The sequence below is a fragment of the Oryzias melastigma genome, linkage group LG2 (assembly GCF_002922805.2).
Source record: "Oryzias melastigma strain HK-1 linkage group LG2, ASM292280v2, whole genome shotgun sequence".
In the NCBI taxonomy this organism is placed as follows: domain Eukaryota; kingdom Metazoa; phylum Chordata; class Actinopteri; order Beloniformes; family Adrianichthyidae; genus Oryzias; species Oryzias melastigma.
In genome coordinates, this window is record NC_050513.1 from 11,502,324 (window position 1) to 11,515,578 (window position 13,255).

Genomic DNA, 13,255 nt, shown 5'->3' on the forward strand with positions numbered 1-13,255 from the left:
GCCCTCCGGATGATTATATCCAGCCCTCCAAATCACTTTATTTTATTATTATTTATGGCCCGATGTTATCTTGCACTTATTTCTAACTTGGATAATTTTGAAAAAAAAAATTAGTTTTACAGAAAGTAAAACATTGAAAGTTATTTACGGTTTAAATTGATTTATTCTGGAATAATAACCATGCCTTTTTGTTTTTTATAAATATGTTAAAAAGTTACGGTTTCAATGTTTTTAAAATTGGCATTCTTTTAGCTTTTTGGACTAAATACGACTTACTAAGAGTTTTTAGGCTATTTTTTTAGTTTAGCCGATATCTCAGCTACATGCTAGCTGTTTTGATTAATTTAGGCCTGATTTTAGTTTAGGCTGTTTTGGAGTTAGGCTAATATTTACACTCTAGCTGTTAGAGTGGCATTAGGCATTTTAGCTAACATTGTAGCTGGCCATCAGCTTCAGCATCTTCAGCTATCAGCACTAGCATTTTCCGTGGCCAATAATTAATTAGCTTATATTTCAGCTACATGCTAGCCGTTTTTTTTTTGTAATTTAGGCTTTTTCAGTTTATTTTGAAGCCTAGCTTTTTTTCAGCTGTTTTGGCTAACCTATTATTTTTTTGTTTTGTTTTGGTTTTTTTAGGCTAATTTAGCATTTAGCTAATATTTTAGCTGGCTATTAACTTCAGCATTTTTAGCCGTCAGCTTCAGCATCTTCAGCGGCCAAATTCAGCTTACAGTATTCACATTAGCATCATCACTGGTAATGCTATATATCTAGTTCATAATTATGTTAAAAAGTTTAAAGTTTTAAAAATTTAGTTTAGAGCATTCAATAAATGTTTATCCTGTTCGGCCCGCGACCTAAAGTATGTTTTGGATTTTGGCCCCTTGTGTGATTGAGTTTGACACCCCTGATCTATACTCTACCTCGTGGACTTTCGATAGTACTCTGTTTTATTACTTTACATTTTTTATGCAATTATTTTATATTTTAATTTTATTTTTCTTTCTGCAAAGACACTGGAATTTCGTTTGTGCATGTAAACATGTCACAATTCCAACAAAACCTTTTCTGATTCTGATACTGTGAGCAGGTAAAGATGCGGGAGGGGTCGATTGCAGAGCATGTCGCTTTAGAATATATTATTGGTAATTCTGAGAAGATCTAAGTTTCTGTAAGACTGAGCTGTGTGGTAGTTGAAACTTCCAAAACAACTCAGGAGGGTTAAAAAAAAGTTGAAATGAGTTCAAAGTTTTGGAAGCAACTCTGTCGTACTAATACAACTAGTTGATCTTGAAGTTGTTTTGTCTATTAGTGAAGTTAAACAACCGCCCTCTCTCTGTGTGACTTGCAATTAAAACTTCACTTCCTCTTTCCGTACATTAAAGTCCGCTTCTGTCTCTTTATGCCCCATAATCCCGCTCTCTCCCCGTCCAGACGTGACTGCGTTACTAACGCACAAACCTCTGTTGTCCGTGTCTCACGCCTCTTTCTTCCCCTCTCTGCCATTCCCTCCTCCTCCTCCATTTGCGGATTCAAACCCCGTATGACCCTCCGCTGGCCTCTGCAGCGCGCAGGCCAAAACAGGAAGAGGAAACAGACGGGTATCAGTGGAGGAAGCTCCTTGCCAACACGTTTTAGAGGAGCGAGGGTAATTTGCGATGCTTAGAACCTTCGTTCTTCGTCCTTCGTTGTCCTTCGTTCTGGGCTCCCATGTATTCATTCATGCACTTATGTGCAAGTTTTATTTCAAAATCAAGACTTTTTATTGTATTCCTTAACTATTAGGACATATTACAAAGGAGCATACTTTAATTTACAAAAAGGAACAACATGCAGATGGGAGGGAATAAGCAAAAAAGCAAAGATTCATGCACAAACATGACTCATCAGAAGTAACTTACTCAAGCTTTATTTTTATTCTTTAGAAAAAAATCTTTAATTTTAGTATTAATAATCATTTAACCTTAATTTTAACAATTCAAGTTATTAAAAAAAAAGTTTTTTTTAATATCTGGCCTACTGCCATGTCACCATGGTAACAATCTGCCAAAGTTTTCCTTCTTGTCCGTACCCCTGATGTTTCTGATGACTCTCTTTGCTCAACATTCCCATGAAAATGGATACAGCCGCTGTCCAAAATAAACCAGGCACGTATTTTTAGTGGGGCTTTGGGATGGAACTATTTGAGACCCCCCTGTGCAACTGAAACCCAGATCGGCTGCTACGCCGCACACCCAAGACCGGTCGGACTCGGTTCATCTCCTATCATCTACTTCTATTGGGTCCACATTGAGATCGTATTGGCTGGAGTTTGTTGCTAGGGGAAGTTTAGAAAAATCCAGCTATTGTTTTGTTGTTTTGTAGCCATTTGTGACATTTACACACATTTACTTGCCATCAAAAGGTTAAGTCTTCCGAGATCAAAAAAAGATCAAAGCACCTGCCTTTGATGTTACCTCTGTCTTTGATTTTATTTTACTTACTTTTTTTAAAAATAAAGTTTTCCCCAGTTCATCCGTGACTTTTGTTATATTTCTTACAATGCAGCTAATACACAGTACTTCCTGAAAAGTGACATAATAACAAGCATAAAAGGTCATACTTAGAATATATTACTTCAAAGAAAATATGCATAAGCGCCGTGTCTTATGCACTTTCAAAGAAAAAAGAGAGATGATACAACAGAAGACGCTAATAAATATATCTTGCAGCTTTTCTTTTCTGTATACATGTTAGTCAAAGTTCAGTCTGTAATAACTTTAGGGACAACCACCAGTACACACACACAAAAACAATATTTTCTGCACTTTAAAAGCTTACACTTTTTTCAAAAAAATACTTACATTTACATACAGATTCATTCTGGTTTTTGTGGGGTAAACGGCACTCTGACAAAATGTCAGTCTATTTTTTTTGTTGCAAACAAGGTTGGGTATTATTGTAAAAATGCTAATGCAGCTAACGTGTATCAGTGTCAGACTGCGTTTTTTTTTTTTTTTTTTTTCTATGCAAAACTAACAAGGTCGAGAGTAAGCCTAGTCACTGTAACATTTGATTTAGATGTATCGTTCTGTTCTTTTACATGTTGCAAACAAAGTTTAGGAAAAACAGGTATTGTTAATATGCTAATGCAGCTAACGTGTAGCAGTGTGTCAAATTATATAGTTTTTTGCGTGATACTAATAAGGTTGGAAGTTAGCGTAACCACAGTAAGATCTGATTTAGCATGATCTGTCTTTTTTTTCAAGTTGTAAAAAAAAAAGGGGGGTTATTGTAAATATGCTAACACAGCTAACGGAAAAAGAAGTCGGACTGCAGTTTTTTCTAGGTGTTACTAACAAGGTTGGGAGTAAGCATAGTCACAGTAAAGTTTACTTTAGTGGTATCTGTCTTTTTTTGCTTTTACATGTTGCAAACAAGGTTTAGGAATTACATGTATTGTGAATACGCTAATGCGGCTAACACTTCTAATCTAACTAACGTGTAGTGGTGTCAATTAATATATATATATATTTTTTTACATAATACTAACAATTTTGGTAATCAGCGGAGTCACAGTAACTTTTTTGGTGGTATCAGTCTGTTTTTTTATGTGTTGCAAACAGGGTCAAGGAATTACAGATATTGTGAATACGCTAAGATGGCTAACACTTCTATTGTGGCTAAAGTGTGAAACTATACAATTTCTTACGAATAATAATAAGGTTGAAAGATGGAGTAGTCACAGCAGCATTTGTTTTAGCTGTATCAATCTGTGTTTTTTTTTTAAGTTACAAGTATTGTGAATACGCTAACGCCACTAATGCTAACATGACTAACTTGTAGCTTGTCACAAATGAGTTCTAGGGTTACTGTGAACGTAGTAAATTGAGCCTAACTCTTCTGTTTTGCGTTATGCGCCTAATAAATGACATAAGTTCGATAAAAGACCACTCATTGACGGAGGAGTAAAACATTAACAAAAGGTAAAAAATCCTGTTTACTATCAGAAACTTATGAACCAACTTTTTATACGCAATGGAAATAACACAGATTAGAAGACCTTAAGATAAACTACAACAATAACAAATATTTTTTGACGATGAGGACTTTGTTATTAGTCATTTTCCGCTACACTACAGAGTTTGATCTCCACCAAACTTTATTTTTTCTCAGAATATTTTTCCTCCAGATCCTACAGGTCATTTGAACTCTGGTTAGCATGAACTTCAAGTCCACGGTTCCACTTGTACATAATCTCATGCGATTCTCTACACCAGGGGTGTCAAACTCACATTGGTTCAGGGGCCGGACCAGTAACATAATAACAAAATAACCTTTGGTCAACTTTCTATCTGTAGCTTTGTTTTTATTTTGTTTTTTTTTTCTCAGTTGGAAAAATGCCTTAACAAACCTAGTAGCCTAATCACCTAGTATTACATTATGTTTATATCTTGAGCTCTTGTAATCCCGGTCTTTCTTTTCCATCGCTCCCCTAGTGGTGGAATTGCACATTGCAGTCATTTCTTTAATGGACAGTAACTCGCCACAGGAATGGGCTAGAAAGTTGCTTTTTTTCCCCCAACATCTTTATACGTTTTTCTCTTCATGAATGAACCAGATTAAACCACCTGGCGAATGTTTGAAACCCCTCATCTACGCAATGACTGTAGAGTAATTAACCAGCAGATGAAAGACTAAAAATGGAAAAGAGCACGTAAAGATGCTTTTCAAGTAATGATGAACAATCTTCAAAGTGGATTTAAAGAAATTCATATTTTGAAAAGTGGAATTAAATGCAAAATTGAAAATTATCAAGGTCCACTCCTGAAAGTGCAGTGTGAAAGCAACCCAAACCAATAAACCAGGTGTGATTTTTTTCAGTATCTCCTTTCTGTTTGGAAAATATCTAATTAGGAATTACCATTAGTCCTTTACTCAACAAGTACAATTCTTATTTTAAATATGAATTTAACCCTTTATAACACAAATATATATATTTTAAAAAGCATAAGAAAAGAATAAAAAACGGAAAATTTGGCCTGAACTAAAGATTGTCTGACAAAACTTGTTTGATATTATTTTTCAAAACATGCTACAAAAACTCAAAAAGACCTAAAAAAAAGTGATTAAATTAAAATTGGCCTTAAGACTCAACAGTTCCAATCTGTTGTTGACTTAAACTCCAGTTTAATGACAATTTTGCTAATACAACACGGTATTAAACTGTACATTTCACAAATACAAAACCGTTCTCATCTTCTCAGTTTAGTGGTTTCCTCTTATTTTAGAAGAAGACTTCCCTTTGCATGTCTTTTCCTCTAAATATCTTGAACAGAAACCCATTTGAACACCAGAACAGTCGCTTTCACCTAAATAACACACGCTCTTCGACGTACCATAACTGTAGTTTTTGGTAACGGTTGCAAAACCAAGGTGAATTAGCAGATTCTGACGCACCGATATATAACCAATTACTAGCATAAAGAGTTGAATAATGGTACAAAAGCAACTTTGCTCCACTTTAAAATTACATTAATTGCATAAACGATTGTAGAGTTGCGGTAATCGATATAGAATCGGCTGATTTATGTTGATTGCCTAAACTCTTCACTACTATAGGGTGTTGTATATCAGTGCAAAGCTTTTCTTTGAATCACTGGAGCTAAATATTGGTGCATAAGTGTTTAACAAATTGTTTAAAGTGTAGATCTTTATTTTTTTTTTTTATCTGTGGCCAAATCAAAGCCTTGAGCATTGTGCTTTACAATAAATACTGTGATGTCATCAGTAATAAACTTCGATGACAAAAAAAAAAATTCTGTGATGTCAAAAAAGCCTAAAGATTGAGTTAATCAACTATTATAAGTGCAGGCAATGACTCATTTTGAGATTAAGTTCAAAAAAAGAACTGTACTTAATGAAAAGGGGAAAAAAATGGCTATGTTGTGATGACGACACCGCTAAGTAATTCCCTCTCGCGCCAAAACTCTCCACCTTATCGTGTTATTTTATTAGCCTGTCACTGTTTTCCTGTAATCTCCACGTCTTTCACTCCCCTCACGTATCAGCTGTCTCCTCTGACAGCTGAGCTTTAGTCAGACAGCAAACATGTGGAGCTGATTGCCGAGGTCGCTTTAAACTCAAATAGCTCCGAGAGGCACCGAGAGATGGACTTTTCCTCCTCGGAAGTTTTTAAAGGGGTTTTGACAAATGACTTGTTTGGTTTTTTTCTGCAGCTCGTCTGTCAACGCAGGTTTAGGCTTAGAAGAGATAGCTCAAACAAAAACACTTCAACTAAGATTTAGAAGGAAAACTCAGAAATAATAGCTTAAAACCTTGTTTGGTTTCGATTGTTATTCACCTCCATTCTTGCATTTCACTGGCTAACAAAGCTGGAACAGATAACATCCAGGAAAGGACAACGTCAGACAGAAAGGAAGCAGAGATCCGGCCCTCAAAGCGCTAGGGTTGTACATCCTTGCTCTGTATGAAATATGAAAAATCAGCTAAAACACTCTCAAAAGCAGCAAAGAAAATACAACTTTAAGTTGCAAATGCTCGTACACACGCAGGGTGTTCACACTGCACCAGCAGGGAAGGGCTACTTCTTCTTTTGCTATCGTTTACTATCGCATGTTCACCACCAACAGTTGGAAGACACTTGATGTGGTACAAATATCTTGATTTGTGCCACGAAATTGAAATGATTCGGCAGATATGGAGTACCATTGTGTCACGAGAGTGGCCTTGATTTATCGTTATTTGAAAAACAAACGTCATCAGACTTCTCGCCATGGCTGGGTCCACAGATAAACAAAATCTTTACATTACTACCAAATCCAAGTCTCTGACTGGTCAAAGTTTGACTTGGTTCACATAGAGTCCTTAAACAGTAGTAAAAACTTGGATACAACACAAGAGTTTTGAAGGTGGATGCCTGAAACGTGCATTTACATTGACCACTTAGACGCGTGTAGCCGAGGCCGCTGTGAATGTAGCTTAAGACTTGACAGTTGCTTTTTTGAAGAGTTTTTAGCGTTTGGTTTGGTCTTCAACCAGGCTCTACCATGAGAAAGAAAAGAGTTTAGTTTCAAGTATGGCATTAAAACAAGCAATAATGAAGAAATGGAAGCTAATAGCTTGTTATTGACTCATGCTTTTACGTAGGGCTGGGTATCGGTTATAAATTCCAGAAACGATTTGATTCACAAAGCTTGAATCGATTCAATTCAGATTTTTTTCTATTCTTCAATTAAATTTTGAGTTTACACATTTATACACATTTGTGTAGAAATACATTAATAATCTGCTATATGATTTGAATATATTTCTAACAATCTGATACAGTTTACATATTGTAAAATGTATTAGTGAAATATTGAGATTGTTAAGATCATTAACATTGTAAACATTGTTCTGCCTCTCCTGGAGGTCGTTTCAGTTTGGCCACTAGGTGGCGATCGTGCTATAGCATTATACCTTATTCCAGAAGAAGAATGAGCAAAAAACATTTTTTTAGACCACAAATGTTTACTATAAAAAATACTTCTGTAAAAGAGTTTGGAAAATTCATGTCTGTGAGTTTATTAAGATGCTCATCTAGTCAGTAATGTATGTTTAGGTCGACCGAGCGTTAGCATTAGCCGTCCTATGGGAAATCCAAATAAACGTTAGCTTTAAGCTAGCGTACTTTAGCTATATGTGCTAAATCAATTTATATTTTTTATTAATCGATTGTTGATCTATTCAAATCAAATAATCGTTTTTTTTATAACCCAGCCCTACTTTTATGTCTATTAAAAAGATTTTCGTTCACTTTTTTTTTAATTTACTTTTCAATCTTTAGGACAACGGATAATCCATCTGTGTTGACACCGCCGCTAACCTACATCAGAATTCATTTTAAAAAGACCTGGAACCCTTATTTCAGGTATATCCGACTTTTTGAGGGAAACGAATTATGATGCAGAATACATATTCGTGGTGCTAACTTTCACAACTTTTTTTATTTCTTCTTCATTTTGGATTGCTCTACAAGTTCAATTTTAAGAGCAGACCAAACCACCCAGCAAGTCAACCCTTTAACATTGGGAACAAAACCTAAATAGCACACGCTTTGACGTAACTTTCAACTGTATGCAACCAGTGTGAATCATCTGAATCTGCACAAAGATAAGTGGTATGGATATCAGCTTTGCACCGTTGACTAGCGTAAAATGTTGCCGCTGCTTTTCTCTGCTTCAGAATCCTCTGGAATTAAGTTAATTGCGTAATCAGTTGAAGAGTTCCAGTGGTCATAAGAAAGTCAAGACTAGAGCAAACCCTCTGGTGCTAAAAAGGGCTAATGACCACGTCCAAGACCAAAACTGGCCCAAATAGCCCCCTATCACTTTTTGATGCGACATAGTTTCTTGACCAGCTGGCTGTTCCCATTAAATCAGGAGTGTGGGCGTTTTGTCTGGATGTGGTCCGGTTGTCTATGACAGGTTGGCAGGTATCCCACTTTTGCCCAGCACTAACCAGGACAGTCTACGGCAAATCTTTAAACTGACTTAACATTAAAAATGTATGCCTTGACCGCCCGGATCGTGTCCAGTGTGAATGCACCTTAACCCTAACCCAGTATCGGTCCACGTCCGAGACCGCATCAAGTACCAATCTACATCAGGTACCATGTACAGTACAGCGTTTGGTACTGGTAGACGTCCAATACCGGGTTAGGGTATCAATGATGTCCAGTATGCGGCCCAGAAGTTGGGGAGTACTGATTTAATTGGAAAAAGAAGTTGGGGACACTCAAATTGCAATTTTTTGACTTGGAGGGATACTTAACCATGCGTCAAAATGAGACGACTTAAAAATGAGAATGTGTTGGCTATTCCTAAAAAAAAAAAAACTTCATTTTAATTCCACTTTTTTCATTTCCTTTTTTTGATATCCTAGTAATTTTCACGCTTGAAATAAAATCCATATTTTGGAGATTTTCTTTGGAGTAAAAAAAATAAATAAAAAAAAAACACAAAAATAATGAACAGGCAGAACAGGGACTTTATGCTTATGTTGCACACTCTGGACAGAGTTTATGTTGTGACCTTTGATCCAAACCTTTACAATAAGTCACATTTTAAAGCTGTATCCATAAAAATTCCAACATTTCTTCAAGTTTTCAAAGGATTCAAAAGAGTTTCAGGTCAAAATGTTATGCTAAATTTGAGTCTGTTGATCAGGACTTGTACAAAACCCAAAACCAGAGTTGAGCAATACCCTCCGTCAACGTCTACGTGACTTTTAATGACCAAACCTTCATTCGCAAGCTTTCTGTCGTGTAAAAAAAAAAAAAAGTCCAACTTTAAACTCTCCTTGAAGGGAAAAGCACAAAACAAAGAGGAATGCATCAGCTGTTTTGGGAGTTTAAAGTCCTCTTTGATTCTGTAAACTTTGCCTTTAATTTCCCACAGACTGCATGCGGTTTTGTATGTGAGGCTAATTAACACAATACACAAACGCTTTAAGCTAAAAGGGCCCATTTCGCTTTCAAGTTTTCAACATGTTTACGTCTGTTGGGTTGCATCACACAGAAGCTGCTGCACGTAAACATGCTCCCCTAATATGTGGGAAGGCATCCGATAAAGCCAGACTACGTTTCCATAGCAACTTGTGCACATAAGGTCACGAAAGTATGTTTGAAAGTCCTGCAAAATCGCATTAGGTTGCTTTTCTTTTTATATTTATCTGTTGGCAACTTAAAGTAAGCTGTACAAACTGTAGACAAATTTCTAAAAATCAAAATTAGTTCATTTGTTTTAGATATGCAGCTTAAATCAAGTGACAAATTAGTGACTAAACTTATTTTTTTTTTGTTTACAAGAACAATTCCCTCAAAAATAACCTTTAAAAGATCACAAAAATGGAACGTCTAACAGAAAAAAAGGCCTGAAAACTTTGTTGAAGTGCTTAATGAAATAAGAAACATTAAGTGGTGTCATAAAAATAAAATTGCTTTTTAAAATGTGTGCCAATTAAGGCTCTAAGAAAAAGCTGTCGAAGTTCTCGGATTGTTCGTAAAATGTTATTTTTGGAATGGTTAGCTACAATCGTTTGACATAATTTAACTGAATGTTTCCATAAAATGTTGCATCATTGTCACTGTTTAAAACAATAAAAACAAGAAATTACAACTACAAAAAAGAAGGAATTACAATAACAATCTGCTTAATTATCTTTGAACAGTGGCCAGCTAACATAAAAGTTAGCCTTTACGGCTAGCAGGCTACCGCGTTCTTCGGGTTTTAATTCACATTTAATTTTAAGGCGAAATAAAAGTCAAAACTGTATTCCTCCACCAGACTAATTCTCCAAATTTGCATATATCGTGAGCCTTGCCAGTTTACCAAAGTCGTACTAAAATATTTTGATACATTTTTGAGCGCCATTTCTCACAGAGAATCATTTTTAAAGTCAGTAAACACAACAGAAATTCACATATATATTGATTTTTTTAGAAAATAAAAGAGTTTTAATGCTGAAATCACACCAGACACAGTTGGCGCGGCAGGGGCGTCAAGTTTCAATGTAAAGAAGCGAACTGATGTCTTGGGGCGCGCCTTGGACAATCAGGAACTTAGCTTTGGGCATGTGACGTTTTCAGTGACTTGATCAAAGAGCTGAAAAAAAACATCCAATATGGCAGCTCGATGCAAGGATTTTCGCCCTTAACTTCCATTCATTTTCTTAACTGGCTGGGGCCATAGGGTTGCCAGAGGCGAAGGCGGGGTGCACCCTGGATAGGGATAGAGAGTAAAATATTGAAAGTTTTTTAAGGTTTAGATTGATTTATTCTGGAATAATATTCCTGCATGTTTTTAGTTATATTAATGATAAAAAGTTGCGGTTTTAAATTTTTTGTTTTAGTGTGATCAATAAATGTTTATCCAGTTCGGCCCGCGACCTACGATGAGTTTAGATATTGGCCCCCTGTGCGATTGAGTTTGACACCCCTTTTTAGAGCTTTTGTATTGGTGAAAATAAACGTTTGTTAGCTTAATTTTAGTGATAGAATTTGCTTTACGCTATTAAATGAAGAAGTCAACAAAATTGGAAAATAGACAAAAAAGGGTATAACAAACTAAGAAAAATCTTCGAAAGTCCCGTAACACATATACTAAAAATATAGCTAATTATATTTTAATCTAGTAAAAATTAGGGGTGTGAACATTAAGGCATGCGATTAATCAAAAAGAATTAACGCATTAATATGACGCAAATTAATGAAAGAAACAGTCCTTTGCATTAACTCAACATTTCTTCTGGTAATATTCCGCTTCTCCCATGGTCATTTGCAAAAGAAAGAAATATTCTATCGGTTTTAAACACTTTGTTCTTGCCATTTTTTGTGGTTTAGATCACTTTTTAACAAAAAGCGGGCCATTTGATCCATGGTCTGGTTCCGTATAATACAAATAAATTTTACTTAGTCAAACATTGTGATTAATCGTGATTAATCCCAACACAAAATGGCGATTAATCCGATTTTTTTTTTTTATTCCATTGACAGCAGTGATTAAAATGTAGAGTTTCAGGTGTGATTTCATATTGTGATTATTCGCAGATAATAAGTGGTCGGCGAATACTGAGACTAAAAAAAGAAAAAAAATTGAGCAATTCATCACTATTAATTTGTTCCAGGTTTGCGATTATTTTGTTTTTTTTTTAATCAATTCCCACCCCTAGTAAAAATAAACAAAAAATAGTTTTTAAATAAATACTTGTGCGTTATTTAGTCCTTATTGTTGAGTGTCAGTTTTTAAATATCAACATAATTGACTATGCAAACGGGAAAAAAAATTCAAAATTGATATTTAACTTGAAAAAATTGCAAATTTATTCAATCAAATTGGGTTTATTTTTAAAAGCTACACTCTCACTAAAAATATTACTCAAAGTTTAATGATTAACAAACATTTTTAAAAAATGTTCAAAGATAAATATTATGTTGACTCTCTTCTTTTCCTCTTTAAATCAATAATAAACGCTGTTTTAGCTGACGTGTCACCTCATTTTGTGCCTAAATCATCCTTATATATTTAGTTATAAATCTTTTTTTCTTATTAATGTAGGACTTATTGATATATATTTTTTTTCATAACTTATTTTTAGACATAACCTCAACCCTATCTATATCCACATCTACTGTCTTTTAACCAACACCTATCGCTGTGACGGCCACAGGAAAAACAAGGCTACTATCTGATGCGTCAACCTCTGACCGTCTACTCACATTTCAGCTGATCCTTTATTGTCAAAACACGCACATCGGCATGCAGAGGAGGTAAAGCTTCACCTCCAGCCTCAAACTAAAAGTCAGCAACTGTTGGGTCATGACTAACAGCTCCCCCTCGATTACTCAGTAACCTGCCTTCGCAGGGGTGGGCGTACAGTCGCACGGATCCCAGTGACCAACAGAGCTGATAATAGATGAGATCCACAACAGCAACTGGAATTTCGCAAGGCTTTGGTTTAGATAAGAGCGGGGAAACAGGCTGGGATTTTAATATCTCGTGTCATCAGACGCAAAGGGCATGTTTGTAAACATGAAAACCAGAAAAGCGGTTTTGTAGATTTTTTGGTTTCTGATAAAGAAGTTACTGAATAACCTGCAAAACCTTAAAAATAAAGTTAAAAGCAATTATAAAAAAAATATTAAAATGACAAAAATGATACTGGTTATTTATTTTGCAAGTGTAAAAGTACTTGGTGAATATATATTAAAGAATTAGCCTAAAAAAGCAACAAAAAAGTAGAAGTTATTTTATATATAGATATTAGGTTTACATTTTTACTTCTTTGCACGTATAATTGACAAAATAGCAAAAAATAATATTATTGCCACCGTTGTGATATATATTCCTTTATATTTCGTAAGAAGGAAAAAACAAGATTTTTAAATGTCAAATTTAATTTCGTCTTAAAAAAATAAAATGTACATTATACCTATGTGTGTGTAAAGGCCTGCAACTGTCTCCAACTAGCCTGATGTTACATTAATCTTGTTAACTTAAAAAAAAGTAATATAAGTATGCAAAATATAACAAGATTAGATTAATATTAAGATTAATATCGTCCCAATTAATTTACCATTAGTTGACTCTATACTCTAATTTTGAAAAGTACATAAATAACTAACAATTTTAAATTCTAAACACTTATATATAATATATACACACAAACGAAGTGTATGCATATATATATATATATATATATATATATATATATA

General features: G+C 34.9%; 1 protein-coding gene across 1 annotated transcript in view; it reads right to left on the bottom strand.

Moving 5' to 3' along the window:
- Nucleotides 1–13,255, bottom strand: part of LOC112156687 (carboxy-terminal domain RNA polymerase II polypeptide A small phosphatase 1) — a 26,934-nt gene that overhangs the window by 12,322 nt on the left and 1,357 nt on the right. The gene's annotated exons all lie outside the window — the stretch shown is intronic.